This window comes from Nicotiana attenuata, chromosome 11 (genome assembly GCF_001879085.1).
Source record: "Nicotiana attenuata strain UT chromosome 11, NIATTr2, whole genome shotgun sequence".
Taxonomy (NCBI): Eukaryota; Viridiplantae; Streptophyta; class Magnoliopsida; order Solanales; family Solanaceae; genus Nicotiana; species Nicotiana attenuata.
Window position 1 is genome coordinate 61141852 of NC_031999.1, and position 17205 is coordinate 61159056.

The 17205-nt window shown below is 40.2% G+C and overlaps 1 pseudogene; it reads left to right on the plus strand.

Annotated features, from left to right (window-relative positions):
• LOC109234941 overlaps positions 5825-17205 on the plus strand; it is a 36430-nt pseudogene continuing 25049 nt past the window's right edge.

A 17205-nucleotide genomic window follows, 5' to 3' on the forward strand; every position in this document is an offset into this window, starting at 1 on the left:
TCCCTCACATCCATTTGCCACCAGGGTTCAAGACCCCAAAATTTGAGAAATATGATGGACACAGCGACCCTATCGCCCGCTTGAAAAGGTACTGCAACCAACTGAGGGGTGCAGGTGGAAAGGAAGAATTGCTGATGGCTTATTTTGGGGAAAGTCTTATGGGGGTAGCCTCCGAAGGGTTCATTGACCAAGATATCTCTCACTGGCATGTCTAGGACGACATGGCCCAAGTCTTCGTCAAACAATTCTAGTACAACATAGATATAGCATCAGATCGCAACTCCCTGTCGAATATGAAGAAAAAGCCGACTGAAAGCTTTAGGCAGTATGCAATCAAGTGGAGGGAGCAAGCCGCTAGAGTCAAGCCACCCATGGATAACCACGAGTTGATCACTGTTTTTCTAGAGGCTCAAGAGCCTGATTACTTTCAGAACATGACATCCGTGATGGGTAGACCTTTTGCAGAAGCAATAAAAATAGGGGAGATGGTCGAAAATGGCCTCAAGATTGGCAGAATTGTAAGTCAAGTTGCTCTCAAAGCCACCATCCAAGCAATTCAAAATGGGTCAGGAAGATTGGCAAATAGAAAGAAGAGAGACGAAGGGTCCACGATGACTTCGGGATCCAGGGAAGTTCAAAGAGGAGCATCGCACCCTTATGTGCAAGTTTAACAGGGGCAATCCAGCTACCCCCAACATTATTATCCCCCACCAATTCCTCAATACTCTGTGGGCCCACCACAGTATACCGTATTCAATGCTCAATTTTATGCTCGGTCTCCCAATCAGCAAGTACGGGCACCAGCTCCAAGGATTTCCCGACCTCAGCAGCAAAATTTTCGGGCACCCTACCATGCTCTTCCTAGGCAGGATTATGGTCGAGAGCAGAGGCCAGCGGAAAAATTCACTTCATTGGTTGAATCATACTCTAGTCTATTCCAGAAGTTGAAGAAAATGGGCGTGATTGGACCAATCACTCCCCGCTATATGCATCCTGATTCATATGGATTTCAAGCAAATGCTAGATGTGAATATCATTCAGGTGCCCCGGGGCATAGCACTGATGACTGTTGGACTCTGAAAAGAGCCATAGAAAGACTCATTTCTGAAAAACTGATTGTAGTGACGAATGGCGAGGATCCTCCTAATGTGACAAACAACCCATTGCCAGCACACAATGATGTTTATTTTGTGGGAATTATTGGCCTAGATTAAGAATACAAGCCGGTCGGTCGAGCAGAAACGACAGTGGGAGCAATTCAAGAAGGAACAGGTCTGGAAGTAAGTCCAAGCCGAGATGTTCCATTGATTGTAAAAGGTGCCCCGAGCTAAGAAAAGGTAACTTTATTTTCTCCCAAGGTCTCGAGGTTGGAAGTTCGCTCCAATGATCCAAGCCCAAGGTTGTATGTACTTGGAGGCCAACCCTTCACAAGGCAGAATCAGGGAGGTATGAAGGGATAACAGAGCCGATCATAATCAAACCTGCCGTGCAACCCCCTGTGACAAACATGAAAACCATTCCTTGGAACTACAACAAAACTGTGATGACCTACAAAGGCAAGGAAATCATAGAGGAAGTGGGGGAAACTGGTGGTTTGACTCGATCGGGGAGGTGTTACTCTCCAGAAGAGTTGAGGAAGGCCAAGCAAATCAGAGAAGGCCATTTGCCAATAAAGAAACCAGTCACTGAAGTAGAGGTGGAAGTTTTTAAAAATGATGAAAGTTCAGGATTACTCAATCATCGACCAGCTGAGAAAGACTCCTCCCCAAATCTCTTTACTATCTCTGCTCATAAATTCCAAAGAGCATGCCCGTGTACTAATCAAGATCCTGAACGAGGCACATGTCTCAGAGGAGACCACAGTGAATCAGTTAGAGAAGATGGCCAACAGATATTTTGAGGTGAACAGAATCTCCTTTACTGATGATGAACTTCTCGAGGAGGGAGCGAGGTACAATAGGGCTTTGCACTTGATGGTCAAATGTGAAGGGCATTATCTAAAGCGAGTCATGGTTGATAGAGGCTCAAGTGTAGATGTATGCCCTCTCTACCTTGCAAAGCATAAAGATCAATACAGACAGAATCCAACCCAGCAATGTTCACATCCGGGATTTTGATACTCAGCGAGAGATACCATTGGGGAGATTAACCTCACCATGACGATTGGGCCGGTTAATTTTTAAATTTTCTTCCAAGTAGTGGACATGGACACTTCTTATAACTTTCTTCTTGGAAGGCCATGGATCCATACGGCCGAGCTGTGCCATCCATCTTGCATCAGATGCTCAAATTCGAACATGACAGACAAGAAATCATTGTTCACGGGGAAGACAAATCTTCCATTTATAAAGACTCGTTCATCCCCTGTATTGAGGCCAAGGAAGGGTGTGAGTCCATTGTCTATCAGGCTTTTGAAGTGGTTATTGTGGACCATGTTGAGGAAGGAAAGCCCATTCTGGATCCTCGCCTTTTTTCCATATCTGTAATGGTGGCTGCACTTATGCTAAGACAAGGTTATGAGCCAGGAAAAGGCTTGGGGGCCTCATTGCAAGGAATTTCGGAGCCCATTTCTCCGTTCAGTAACCAGGGTACTTTTGGTTTAGGCTTCAGGATAATACAAGAATAGGAATACAAAGCCAAGCATCACAAAAAGCATGGATGGGTCTTGCAACAACCTATCCCTCACATTTTCTACACTTTTCTAAAGCCACGACTCCAAGAGGGTCAAATTTCCTCGGCGCAGGCAAACATTGATGAAATTTACCATGACCTCGGCCAGATGTTTTCTGAAGTAAATATGATCCAGGCTAGTGAAGGCACAAGTCGTGCCGATATGAAACTAATTGGCCCAGACACCATGCTCAACAATTGGGAAGCAACTTCTCTCCCCACAAGGAAGGAGTCATGGTAGTTTGCTTTTGCAGCTTCTTTTTTGTATTTTGGGTTACTTTTAGGGTTGTAATCTAAACATCTTGGTATGATTGTTTTGTTTTGATGTTAATCCTTCCATCCTTTCGAATTGAATGAAATGCAGTTCAGTTTCATATTAAATTTTGTATCTTTTCCTTTTCCTAATTCCTGTCATTTGTTTCCATTTCAGTTTTGTAAATGACGACTTTAATAACATGACATGCATGCGAAATTCACGCCCAGATCTTAAAAAGCTATCTAATTTCAAAATAATGCATCATGAGGTTGAATATGATGAAGATGAGGTTGTTGCTGAAATAAAAAGAGAGTTGGAACAATTTAAAAACAAGCCTAAGCCCAACCTCAATGAAACTAAGCCGATTTATATTGGAAGTCATGAAGAAGTTAGAGAAACGAAGATAAGCATTCACACTGAACAAAATACCAGAGATGCCTTGATTCAACTTTTATTTGAATACAAAGATGTGTTTGCTTGGTCTTATAATGATATGCGGGGTTTAAGTGCTGATCTAGTGGTTCATAAGCTTCCTACGTATCCTGGTCTTCTATCAGTCCTACAAAAGCAACGAAAATTTAAAACAGACATGAGTGACAAAATCAAAGAGGAAATAATAAAGCAACTGAGCGCCAATGTGGTCAGAGCTGTCCGATACACCACCTGGGTGGCAAATGTTGTGCCTGTGCCAAAGAAGGATGGAAAAACCAGAGTTTGTGTTGACTATGGGGACCTGAACAAAGCAAGTCTAAAGGATAATTTTCCTTTACCAAACATCCACATTCTTGTAGATAATTGCGCAAAGCATGAGATACAATCATTCGTGGATTGCTATGCTGGGTACCACCAGATTCTAATGGATGAGGATGATGCAGAAAAGACCGCTTTCACCACTCCATGGGGTACTTATTGTTACAGGGTCATGCCATTCGGTTTGAAGAATGCGGGGCAACTTACATGAGGGCCTTGACCACCATTTCTCATGACATGATGCACAAAGAGATTGAAGTATATGTCGATGATGTCATCATAAAATCAAAGACACAGGCAAATCACGTGCGCGGTTTGAAAAACATCTTCGAACGGCTTCGAAGGTATGACCTTAAGCTTAATCCAGCCAAGTGTGCATTTGGGATTCTATCTGAGAAACTCCTCGATTTATAGTCAGCCGGAGAGGCATCGAATTGGATCCATCTAAGATAAAGTCCATTCGAGATCTGCCACCCCCGAAGAATAAAAAGGAGGTCATGAGTTTGCTTGGGAGGTTGAAATACATCAGTAGGTTCATTGCTCAGCTCACAACCACGTACGAGCCCATCTTTAAGTTGCTGAAAAAGGATGCTGCTATCAAGTGGACAGACGATTGCCAAAAGCTTTTGACAGAATCAAAGATTATTTGTCAAAACCCCATGTACTGGTCCACCTGAACCCGGTAGGCCTTTGTTTTTATATTTATCGGTGATGGATAATTCCTTTGGATGCATTTTGGGGCAACATGATGCAACAGGCAAAAAAGAACAGGCAATCTATTATTTGAGCAAGAAGTTCACCAATTATGAGGTTAAGTACACCCTCTTAGAAAGGACATGTTGTTCCTTGACTTGGGTCGCTGAGAAGCTGAGACATTATCTTTTGGCCTACACTACTTACCTCATATCTAGAATGGATCCTCTGAAGTACATCTTCCAAAACCCAATGCCTACTGGCAGGCTCACAAAATGGCAAATCCTGTTCAAAGAGTTTGACATCGTCTATGTCACTCGCACCGCGATGAAAGCACAGGCTTTGGCAGATCATTCGGCAGAGAATCCAGTTGATGATGAGTACAAGCCACTTAGCACATACTTCCCAGATGAAGAGGTCAACTCAATAGAGGAAGTAGTTCCGGACGATAGCCAAGTATGGAAAATGTATTTTGATGGGGATGTCAATATCAATGGAGTTGGGATCGGGGCAATCCTCATCTCACCTATCGGACAACATTACCCTGCAACAGCCCAACTTCGATTATTCTATACCAATAGTACGGCAGAATACGAAGCCTATATCATGGGTCTGAAAATGGCCCTCGATCTGGACGTGCATGAACTATTGGTTATGGGAGATTCTGACTTGCTTATCCGGCAAGGCCAAGGCAAATAGGAAACTCGAGACATCAAGCTTATCCCATACAGACAATGTTTGCAAGACCTGAGCAAAAGATTGAAATCCATCGAGTTCAGGTACATTCCCAGGTTTCACAACGAGCTAGCCGATGCCTTGGCTACTTCAGCCTCGATGCTCCCTTATCCAGGCAACACTCATATTGATCTCCTAGAAATCCAAGTTCAGAATCAACATGGTTACTGCAATACAATTGAGACAGAACCAGATGGTGAACCATGGTATCATGACATAAAACAATTTCTGAAAATAAGAGAATACCCAGAGCATGCCAAAGGAGATAAAAAAAGAACTATAAGGCGGCTCGCCGGTGGCTTCTTCCTGAATGGGGAAATTTTGTACAAAAGGTCCTCAGATTTAAACTTGCTGAGATGCATAGATGCCACAGAAGCTGAGCGGATCATGAGTGAAGTGCATTCAGGGGTATGCAGACCTCACATGAATGGATATGTTTTGGCGAAGAAGATTCTCCAGGAAGGGTATTATTAGCTTACTATGGAGCGAGATTGCTTCAGTTTTATTCGCAAGTGTCACCAATGCCAGATTCATGGTGACCTGATTCACTCACCTCCTTCGGAGTTGCATCTCATGTCCTCTCCTTGGCCTTTCGTTGCTTGGGGAATGGACGTTATTGGGCCAATCGAGCCAAAGGCTTCAAATGGGCATAGATTCATTTTGGTTGCAATTGATTGCTTCACCAAGTGGGTGGAGGCCGTCACTTTCAAAGTAGTCACCATGAAAGCAGTGGTAGGCTTTGTTCACTCCAACATCATCTGTCGCTTTGGCATCCCAAAGACCATTATCACTGACAATGCAGCCAATCTAAATAGTCATCTGATGAAGGAGGTATGCGAGCAATTTAAAATTTTGCATCGCCATTCTACCCCTTACCGGCCAAAAGCCAATGAAGCCGTTGAAGTGGCGAACAAGAACATCAAGAAAATTCTTAGGAAGATGATCCAAGGTTCCAGACAATGGCATGAAAAGTTGCCTTTTGCTCTTTTGGGATATCGGACGACTGCTCGCACATCTGTTGGCGCAACTCCTTATCTGCTGGTATATGGAATGGAAGCTGTAATACCGGCTGAAGTCGAAATTTCCTCTCTTCGGATCATTGTGGAAAGTATAATACTCCAAAAAACAGTCCATAGTTGGTAAAGTAAACTGTTCATTGGACAAAAATCTAGTTTTGGGCAGATTTTTGGTAAAAAATCAATCATTTTGGATAGATTTTTGGCCAAATAAAATCTGTCCCAAGAGTTCTCCTCTCCTTTAAAGAGGAGGTCTTCCTACACTATCTGGGGACTGAGAATACTCATCCTTACTCACTGAAAAAGGAACACCACTTGAGAGCGCAAAAAAAAGATCAAGTTAACATCTTTAGTAAGTTGAAACTCGTGGGCTTTGTGAGCCGATTCTTAAATGTAAAACCTTTAAGAAAGTAGAGGGATCTGGTAAAAAATTTCCAGAGTGACTCATTGCTGGTTTCAATTACTCTGTTGGTAATCTCTGGTTCATTTTCTTTGGTTTACGAGCTGCTGGTTGTTGTTGTTGCTGCTACTAGTTTCTGTTACTTGATCCATAGCTGATACATATCTTTCTGCTACCAAGTATTCCTTTTAAGTGTTGTTGTAATTTCAGAATGCAAGTGAAGCAATTTGAGTTCCTCAGTTTTGCTGCCATGAAAATATTTTGCTCAGACTGTTCTAAACATGTTTTAAGACTACTGGAATAAAAGGCGAATGTTTGAGTTATGATTATGTAAAACAGCATCCGTTTGTGTGTTACATTACCTTTAACTTAGGGGAAAATGAGTATTGAAAGGAAGAATAAAGCCATATGTATATTAGTCACATAATGTGCACCTGTTTGGACAGTATGTTGTGTGTTTAGCTTTCTATTTACTGTCGTTTAATCATTGAAAGGAGGACATATCTTACATTGTTCATATTAAGCTCCTTGATAAGGATCACGTTAAAGATGATGAGTGGGGCTATCTGATTGTTTCAACAGAATTATGCAAGAACAAATTGACCGGTTCACAATTATTAAGGTTTAAAGATTTGACTATCATGGGTCCAATTTGACGTCAAGTTTTAAAAAGGGGCCATTATGTTCTTGTATAAATAGCTTCTTGATTAACTTTTATGTAATGATTTTTGCTTCTTGGTTCATGTTCGTATACATTGAGATTTTATGTTCACTGCTATAAGATGTGGTAGTGTGGGTATTGATTTGTTGTTACAAGCATGTCATAATGTATCACAGGTAAAAAAAAAATTATTAACTTAGTATAGTTGTAGTCATGAATGAAGTATGGATAAGACAAAAAGTGATTCTTGTTTAAATATTGGACTACTAGGTTGTTTAAACCTTAAGGAAGTGAAAAATGGGGCATAGTTAATGAAAGAATGTGCTGGCCAATTTTATTGTCAAATATTTTCAATAACAATTAGGTTTTTTTTTTTGTAACTGAATAATCTAATCACTTTAATAATCAATTTAAACGCTAGGCAATTTGTTGGCGCGCTTTAATACACGTAATCGCTTGCGTAGCGTGATGTTTAACATTCAATAATCTTATACCATACCCATTAGTTTTAGTTAATTTTTAATTTAGTTAATCATTTGCTGAAATCACGGATTCGCTTGCGTAGCGCGATAGTTGACTAATAATTTTCAAGAATTAATTTTTTGCAAATGTAGTAATTTCTCAAAAGTACTACAAATAATTGATTGTCATGATTTCGGATTCGCTTGCGAGGCGCAATTATGATAAGTTAATTAATTTTTTTATTCGATCACGCATTCGCTTGTGTAGTGTGGTTATGAAGACGTAATTTATTCAAATCATTTTTTTAATAATTCTAATAATCAACAATAAAAGCGGACATAGGCAAACATGAAAATGAAATAAAGTATAGTTTATCCAAAATTAATTCAAGCCAAGTTTAAGTCAATAAAGCGATCGTGCTAAAATCATGGGACTCGGAAAATGCCTTACACCTTCTCCCCTGTCAACAGAATTCCTTACCCGGACTTTGTTTTCGCAGACCAATAATAAAAGAGTCAAATATTTCTTTGAATAGGGATTCAAATAAAAGGTGACTTGGAACACCCAAAAATCAATTCCAAGTGGCAACTCTGAGCAACAAAATAATCCTATTTCAAAATTGTCACTTTAATTGGAAAAACTCTTTAACCCACAGCAATCCATAACACATATATTATTTTGCGGGTAGATAAAGAGGAGGAATAAAATAAGGTTTTGAAGGCCTCGGAACACGGAATCGAGTTCTAAAACATAAGATGACCTTTTGGGTCATCACAAATGTTTGAAAGAAATGGAAACGCATGTTATGTAATTGGTGTAATTAAATGGAATACTAATTTCCATATTGGTGATTTTATCTTCTTCTTTTTTATATATTGAACTTTCTCCTATTATTGAATTAGATAATTGTTGCTATCAAATCTAGAAACCTTGGGTTATAAATAATCTTGTATTTTTCCTTGTGCTTCAGAGTTGGGTATTAATTTTTGAAGTTATCAATCTAAAGATTCATGCCTTTAGATGCCTTCACTAGTTCTACAGAAGTTATTCGGATATTTGTATCTATGTATCACTAAAGTTTATGGTGGAGTGAATAATATTCCTCTACCCTTAATTAGAGGTATCAGTTTGAGTTTTGAATATGACTTCCTATTTTAGGGGGTATTACGTAGTGGGAGTTCGAACTAGTTAGACCGCTAGTAAAAGTTTCAAACACTTGGTGGGAAAACAAAAAATATGCAGATGAACTTTATAAACAATTTCTAACAGCTTTACAACACAAAGTAACCAAATAAGAAAAAAGAGACATTTATTTGTCAATCTATATAAAGTGATAGACCATTTTAAAACTGGAGTTTTCAACTTCAAAAGCTGAATATTGAATGATAGTGTATTATAGCAATGGTAAATTTGTCTGTGTATGACCTATAGGTCACGAGTTCGAGCCGTGGAAATTGCCCATAATGTTTGTATTAGGGTAGGTCGCCCGCATCATAACCCTTGGGATACAACCCTTCCTTGCGTGACCGTATAGATACCTTGTACACCGAGCAGCCCTTTTAGAGTATTACGTTGTTCCAAATCTATACGTACATTACATTTTTTTAAGTAAATCTTTCCATTCCATGGGGAGAAGCGAAAAATAAGGGCGGACAATGAAAATTATGTTTAATACTATTAACCATGTGTTTGTTTGGATATAGTATTTATTATGCAATAATTATTTATTCTATTTTAATACAGTTTTAAATAGATCATATATTAGTCTGTGTCATTTGCTAATATTGTAGATGATTTAGTGTATAGAGTTTAGCTTATACACGGAAGATTAAATCATCAGTTCTTATAAGTATAAAGTTTGAGTTCACAATCTAATGATGGAATTGGACAAACCATCATGGATAATTGTAGTACAAGATTAAATATAATTTATCTTAATTATGGGAATGGTTTAATTCCAACTTCTTGTGCTAGTACATTTTGTATGTATTGAGCGGACCAAGTAGAATAAACTCTCTAGCCATTAAGTGTACTTATACTCTTAATCTTGATATAATTATTATTAGCTGTGTATATTATTATTATTGTTTTGATTTATTAAAATGCGAGTTTCTTTCGTGGGTCAATATGCCTGGTAAATTGGATAATAATAATGTACATTGGCGAAATAATAGTTAGTTGATGGAATCCATGTCTCGGTTTAGAGATTGATGACACACCTTTGTGAAAGCTTATAAGTTTTCATGTGCAAAACCCGGCCGGTGAATTTTGTATCCGACACATGAAAGAAGTTAAGCAAAAGTCTAAAGGAAACAATCATAAATTAAATCGTCAATAATTTAATTTAATTGATTAGTATCTGAATCTTAATATGGGGAGTTAAATAAGATTTAATGGATGAATTTCAAAATTGAATAAGGAGTGCAATTACGAATTTTTAGTGGAATAATTCGTAATTCCATAGTTGAAAGTCTTGTCAATTAAATTTTGTGGTCCCTGCTATGTATAAACAATAGAAAATAAAGGAATCCTTTTCTTGGTGGAAACACTACTAGAAAAATGCAAATTTCCTGGGGAAATTTCCCACAGATATATTATCAGTGACAGTTCCCACTGAAATGTAAAAATATTCAGTTGGAAATTGAAAAGTGTCACGACCCCAACCCCGGTCGTGATGGAGCCCTACACACTGCTAGGCAAGCCCGACCAATTCAACAACCTTAACCCTTTTTATACAGTTCATGATTCAATTAACACAAATAATTACTAAGTCATAATACTGAAACTCTGAAATATAATTAAAACATGCGGAAAACCCAAGTAGAAATACTACTACACAGCCCGAAGAATCCGGTGTCACAAGTCTGAGCCTCTAATACACGGGTGTCAACCTACTACATATTGCTCTAAAGAAATACGGAAATAAAGCAAATAGGTTAGATGGGAAGATCAGGACTGCGGACGTCATGTAGCTACCTTGATGCTCCCAGATATGATGCTCGGCAGAGAAATCCTCACTCAACCTCAGTGGGTGCACATAGATCTGCACACAAGGTGCAGGGAGTAATGTGAGTACTTCCAACCCAGAGAGTAATAAACATAAATAAGGGTTGAGAGTAAGAAATCCTGGATAGGCACAATGTAAGCTATAATTACAGCAGTTTAATCCAGATAATGTCAACTCAATAAACCAATGAAAACAATGATGCTGCAACAGATAAGTAAATGAATGATAATCAATTAAGACATGCAACAATAGTACGGTACTCTCTAGTACCCGCTGCGGCGTGCAGCCCGCTCCATTTATTTTATCGTCGCACGGCGCTCACTAGGGGTGGTGCAGACTCCGGGAGGGGTCCCTTACGGCCCAAGCGCAATATCAAGTCATCTCGTGCACCATAGGCCCTAAGCCTCATATTCAATATCAATATAATACTGCTGCGGCGCGCAGCCCGATCCATACTTCAGTCCAGAATCATATAAGCCCTTCGGCACAATAATATAGAAATATTCAGCCCTAAACTTCATTAGAAATATAATTTAAGTTCCAAGTTTTGAGAAAAAGTGGCTGAGTTTGCAAAACAGTACTAAATACTAGACTGAGTTCAATGTTCTAAAATATGGTAAGAAACCAGTAAAAACAATCCCTGAAGGATTCAATCAGTTTGGCACGAGGCCAAAATTATGACAATTAATCCATTTTTATAAGGATCTCACTATAGCTTCAATCAATTAGGTAGTAATTTTTTAAGCGGGACGGACCAAGTCACGATCCCCGCGTGTGCTCTACCCCACGCCCTTTATCCGGCGTGCAAGTCACCTCAAAAATAGCACTATCAATGTGCAAATTCGGGGGTTTCATAACCCTCAACAATGCATTTACATCTATTACTAACCTAGCCGGCCAAAATCTAGCTCGTATTGCCATTGCCTCAAATCGAGACCCTCCTCGCGTCGAATCTGACCAAAACCACAAAAGAATACGTCACATTATGCAAATAGCATCATACCCAATCGAAAATAATCGAAAAAATCAAAAAATCCCGAAATTGACAAAACCAGAGCCCCGGGCTCACTTCTCGAATATCAAAAAATTTTTACAGAAAAATGTTCTTCATCTTCTTCCGATTCCGTACATATAAAGAACACCAAAAATCGGAGTCCTTTTGACCCTCAAAAATCGACCCTAAAGGTTCATTAATCTCAGGCCCCAAAATCCCTATTTTTCTACTATTTTTATGAATTAAATGCTGGGATTATGGTCTATACATCACCCATAAATGAAGTTTTAATAATCAAATCACTACCTTTGTGATACCCACTGATTTCTCTCTTAAAAATCGCCTCAGAAACTTCTTCCCGTTCAAAAATTGAAAGAAAACTCGACCTGCTCATTATAGGTATACTGTTCACGCTGTTTTTACTGCTCCCCAATGGATTCCTTGTGAAATTCTAATGAATTTAGGCTTTTCAATCACTTCAATTTGACCTTATAATGAAGGAGATATGTAGGTTTCAAGATTTGCAAAATAGTGCAGGTATTTTTAATACGCGTCAGGGGCAATTTCGTCATTAGCCTGAAAATCTGTGCAACCTTTGATAAATGGCCATAAAATCCTCATACATGTCCAAATTCGACGATTCCTTTTTGCTACGGGTCCATAATTACGATACGATCTAATGACTTCATTCAAAACAGTAATCGGAGCTCATTTGTTCAATATGATATCATTTATGCTTGAAGAAACGACGCGAAGCATAGAAAAACGAGCACAACGCAGCCCAAACCTATCCGAAACTCACCCCGAGCTCCTCGGGACCGCATACGAACATACTAACACGTCACATATGATCAATCAAACTTAGTTGCACTCTCAAAACACCAAAACTAACATCAAAACACAAAATTTACATCGGATTCAAGCCTAAGTTCTTCTAAAACTTCCTAAACACGCATTTGATCAAAAACCCAACCAAATCACCTCTGAATAACCTGAAATTTTGCACACACATCCCAAATCACCTAACGAAGCTACAGCAACTCTCGGAATTCCATTCCGACCCTCGGATCAAAATCTCACCTATCAACCGGAATTCGCCAAAATACTAACTTCGCCAATTCAAGCCTAATTCTACACCGGACCTCCAAAATCACTTCCGATCACACTCCTAAGTCAAAAATCATCCCACGAAGCTAACCGAATCGTCGGAATCCACATCCGAGACCTCTAACTCATAGGTCAACATCCGGTTGACTTTTCCAAAACAAGCCTTCCTTAAAGAGACTAAGTGTCTCATTTCCTTCCAAAAATCAACCCAATTCAACTCGTTCACACAAGACATTGATAATGAAGCATAACAAAGCAGGAAATGGGGGAAACAGAGCGGTTCTCATGAGACGACGGGTCGGATCGTCACATCCTCCCCAACTTAAACAAACGCTCGTCCTCGAGCGTACCCAGAGTTGCCTTAGAAGCCAACCAATAGCTGAATGACCATACCAAGCATATACCCGGGGGTGATCCCACGTCACCCTATCTCGCATAGGTCCGATAACACAACATAGCTGAAATTTCACAATCCATCTAATCAATAAACCATAGAACCACATTGCACTTTCCGAAATCATTCACAAGATCAGAACCTCACATCTATACTCAGAATAAGCCCGAACCAGCTGTAATAACCCACACCTGCAACCTCAGGTGCAATCATATGATATACTACATAACCCAAACACTCGAAACGATAACTTCTATTCACAGCAGTTGCCCACAACACCCGAATACCGGTAGAAAACCTCTTATCAACTAAGGTCTTATTCCAACACTTTCATATACTGCCAACGATAAATAAAACACACAATAAACCGTAACCATTTCTCAGATCAACCATTCATGAAGCCACTTCCCTTTTGACTAATACCACAGCAGATTCCGAGCCGAACCTCGATATTATCCTTCCAACAAGTTGAAATCAAATCCGTTCGTATTCATTAGTGACCCTAACGATCACCTCGAATCCAACACACCACTCTGGTGATATGACACCTCAATACAGGCCTAAGCCACAACTTGCATAATACGCGCACCAATAAGAAACGGTCTGAACATACTCAAATCATGAAAAATGACGCAAACGAAAGAGCTGTACCTCAAGCTCATCAATACCATCACAACACAAGGCTGAGACCCCGTCTCACATCATAGAAATAGAACACCTGAATCTACCCCGAAAGGTCATATCTCCACATGGCCTCGCTACAATGCGCGATCCTATCCAAACACTGTTACACATGAAACACCTCAAGTCACTATGCTCAAAATCGACAGCCACGCACAATTTGATGTCTGGAACCAAAGCAATTCATTACACCCACGGTGAAACAAATAACATACGCCACGCAACCTGATAGGTCATAACCAATACTCCATTTACCGAGCAACACCCAATTACTCTTCTCGCTCGACTTTCACTATGAATCCCCAATAGAACCGCACCACATGTGCCCATAACCAACAAATCATAACGTCTCACAACACCGAAAAGCAACTCATAGCTCTCCTCAGATCACTAACAAGCTCAATAACGATCGAATCAACCTATCCCTCAACAATACAATTCGGGGCCAACCAAGCCCACTCAAGCTAAACACGTATCCACGTCGGCCTACCAACAAACTTATTACCAAGAAAGCCTGAAGATGCTCCTTCCACTACTATAACTCCTGTCGGAGCCATACGATACGGTTCCCGGCACCAAATCAATATCGAAATCCACCACCTCGCCCAGCGACATGCCCGGCCACATGAAACGCATCCGAAAAGTCCCTTAACAACGAAACAGAACCAATGGTAGAAACCTCTGCACTGACATCCATCACAAAGGCCCAATTAAGAAAAGCAATCCTTCCCAGCCATCCGCTGGGTCTTTGAAATATAAACCACTCTGCAAGAACATAATCCAATGCACCTCGCCACTCAACCCGCGGCATTTCCGGCATAGCCTGTAGCGCAATAGTTTAGCATCACCTAACACTAAGACAACCGGTCTGAATTTCAACATCACATCCAAAATCTAACATACCAGCAAATAATGATCCACTCGAGCCTCCAAATCCCGATTGCCGCTAAACGGTGCCGAATACACACGATCCACAACCACGACATAGCCTGTACATGAGAACTCCCAGTCTCCAACTCCATATAGCACACGAATCATCATACCTGATCCCAATTTTGCCGTCCGAACGCATACCACACCTTAAATACCCCATCACTCCATGATAGATACTTTAAAATTTCCTGTGCCACCAAGCAAACCCGAATACCACCAGTTGATCCCACAAGAAAATGCCGCAATACTACCAAAGTATCATCAGTTTAATCACATTACCCTTTTTCTGAGACACATACTCTCGTCAAATCGCTTCCAATTAGCAGCACCATTTCCTTGATTATCTAAGGCTACCTGTTGCCTAAGAGTTTTATGAACTTCTTTTCAGAACTGAACTGAAACCTCGTACACGCAAATCTCGATCCTCCACAACATACCGCATATATCATACCATCCAAGGATAGCAGGAAAACTTTTATCTCCCTTCCGAGCCACAGACATCTACGCACTCAACTAGTCAAGAACTTCCATTGATCCCATCTAGAAGAAAAATCATTACATATTCCATGTCTCTCATATTCGTAGAAAATGCACCTTCAACCACGGTAGATATCAACAAGAAATCTCTCAATTTCGTTTGCATAAATTAAACTGCCAGGACGGAATCCTTCTAACTCGACCAAGCTAAGAAAGCCATCAAAACCCAAGAGCATTGCTGCAAAATACTTGCAAGGGCTCATTACCTCGAACACATACAAAGAATTAATCATATCCTTACCATACCGATTCGGTCTACTATCAAGCTATTCCATCTATCTAATTTCCCTTATGATTCATCATCAACTTGATATTCCCCCTTGCTGTAGCACCACAGTTCCTCAACCCAGGCTCACTACACGAGACCCAAGCACAAGACCACACTGTCTAAGACCCATAAGCCACTGAATCTTCTCTTAAATATTCCCAGAAACACAACATTCCAAAATACTTTACTCTGAAGAACTTCCTGCGAATCTAAATCCGTTACCTTTACTTTCCAGATACTGATACATAGAATCCCATAATTAACATAAAAATACCACAAGTCTTGACCTTTTCCAATGAAAACACAGTCTCTAACCACATACACAACCTTAAGACACCTGATTGTTACATGTAGAATCTTGAACATATTAAAATCATTCTCGAGAGTCATTTACTTCTTATTCAAACTGCAATTCACCTGATCAAACGAACATAACCACCCGTGCCTCATTAGCACTCTGACACCGCAGGATATGACCTCATCCCAATACAAACAAACATTTTCCTGCTCCATGCACTGAGCATTCTTTACCAACAACAGCTTAAGACATCCTGTGATTCTCACACATCTACGAAGCACCATATAACCTTTGTCAAAATTTTGCTTCACTCGTGCCATCCTCGGCTCAATTTCCGCAACCAGAACTATTTTTGCCAGCATGCCTCAAACCGGAACCAACATAGCACATAACCGTACAATTAGCTAATCAATAGCAAACTCCCCAACTTGGCTCGAAGCCATAGATCAAAACACTCCCAACAACTCATAACGCACATACTCCATTGCTGCCTTAATACCATAGTGAGATTAAACTCAATCCTTCATAAGCTTGTGGAAACACAAATCATCTAGAATTTTTTTTTAACTCTTCTGCAAATCTCGCATTCACTCACACAACAGTTAAGCCCACTCTCTAGGCGATCCAATTTAGATGTCAACACATTTTCTTCACTTGTAAATGAGATCTTCTAATAGATAACATAAGGATCACACAACTTTAGAACACTCCGCAGGAGATGACCCACCTGCTTTGCCTCCAACTACCATTTCTGTATACCTTCCACCGTCCTAAACTGTACGCAGTCGCTTAGTCTTCCTGAGTCTGAACTCATACCGCAACATAAAATTTTTACTTCACTCTCAACTGGAAACATGAAAAGATTCTTCACGCGCCCATAACTCGGGCTATACCTCGAATCGCAATGGAATTCAAACACCTAATAGTTCTTCTATCATCCAGTAGGCCTTCCTCATCACCTCCAAGTCACATAGATGCACCTTGCAGCACTAACATACTCACCACGTAGCTAACCAGCCGTCACTCCCACTAATAGGGGCAATGCCGAACATATAAGTTCGAAACACTTGCTCACACAATCAGCACCTCGGTGCTCAAGCCATAGGAAAAGATCCGGCCTCAAGTCCTCCAGACTGGCCCAACATAAACTCACAGAGATTACATCTCGCCCCTCGATCGGGGAATCACAAGCCATCAAGGCACATCTGATACTGAGCGCTCATGCGCGCGTACGAACACGTGGAAGGAATTTCAAGAGTTTCTTTTCAAGCTGAATCAAGGACGCACGATAAGAATTCAAGAATGTGAAGTTTTCCTAAAGGTTCTGCAGCCTCTCGAGGATA